This window comes from Staurois parvus, unplaced genomic scaffold (assembly GCF_062004578.1).
Source record: "Staurois parvus isolate SC_StPar_1 unplaced genomic scaffold, SC_StPar_1.0 ptg001830l, whole genome shotgun sequence".
Lineage (NCBI taxonomy): Eukaryota > Metazoa > Chordata > Amphibia > Anura > Ranidae > Staurois > Staurois parvus.
The window spans coordinates 1,333,090-1,334,338 of NW_028319626.1; the positions used below are offsets into that span (position 1 = coordinate 1,333,090).

General features: G+C 46.3%; 1 pseudogene; it reads left to right on the forward strand.

Moving 5' to 3' along the window:
• The first annotated feature begins 493 nt into the window (after window positions 1-493).
• Window positions 494-756, forward strand: LOC149434121 (signal recognition particle RNA; annotated as a pseudogene).
• The last annotated feature ends 493 nt before the right edge of the window (window positions 757-1,249 follow it).

The following is a 1,249-nucleotide window of genomic DNA, read 5'->3' on the forward strand; positions in this document are numbered from 1 at the left end:
GGCAATATATTTGGGAAGAATATTTTTAAACAATATTTCAAATATATTTTTCTTCCATATGGGGTAGAAGACTAGGATCCGCAGCTCTTGGTGGAATGAGACCAAGAGAAATCCATGGTACATGTAAATAAACGATTACCAAAGGCACTGGATCAGTAAACGTGTTACAGGACTATCTGTGATCTGAGTGCGAGGTGTGAAAAAGATGCAGCCTGCAGTATCTGTATGAAGAGGAGATCACAAACACATGTTGCTCACTTGCATATTCTGAGTTTAATGTGTTAAACAGACATGGATCACATTATACAGATAATTACTTTCTTTACAGTGGCAGCATAGGTCACATGGAAAAACGCATCAGTTTGTGTTAGAGAGTTACCATTACTAACATATAGGATATTAAAAGAGAGAAAGCGAATGTCAGAACAAACATAAAACTGAACAAAGATATCATTAACCAAGTGTGACTAACCTGTATGAAGAGGAGAACACAGCCGGGCGTGGTGGTGTACGTCTGTAATCCCAGCTACTTGGGAGGCTGTCAGATTGCTTGAGTCCAGGAGTTTTGGTCTACCCTGTCGATCGGCTGTCTGCACAAGTTTGGTATCAATATGGTGGCTCTAGGGGAGCCAGGGGCCACGAGGTTTTCCTAAGGAGGGGTGAACCGGCCCCAGTTGGAAACAGAGCAAGTGAAAACCCCCGTGCCGATCAGTAGTGGGATCAGTGTAGAGCAGCCTGAACAATACAGTGAGACACAGCCTCTAAAACAGCGTTTTTCAACCACTGTGCCGCGGCACCCTAGTGTGCCGTGAGATAATGTCTGGTGTGCCGTGGGAAAAATTGCAATTTCATCCGTAACATGTGGCCTCGGCTCACAAATAGACCAATCATTAGAACAGCAATGGGCAAACTACGGCCCGCGGGCCGTATACGGCCCGGCGGACCTTTTAATCCGGCCCGCGGAGCGTGATACTGTCAGGATGATCTGTCCCCCTCGACGTATCTGCGCATGTGCCGGAGATCGCCGATCGGCTGCTAATGCCTGAAACTGGCACATGCGCAGATACGTCGAGGGGGACAGATCCTCATAGAGACAAGTCAAGGATCATTAAGCTGAAGGATGGAAAGCCAGGCCGCCATGAACTACACTCCTGTTGACATCCATGTATAATTGTTTTTGGATGTTGTACATAGAGGTATTATACATGGATGTCAACAGTAGTGTGGTTCATGGTGCCTGGCTTTCCAT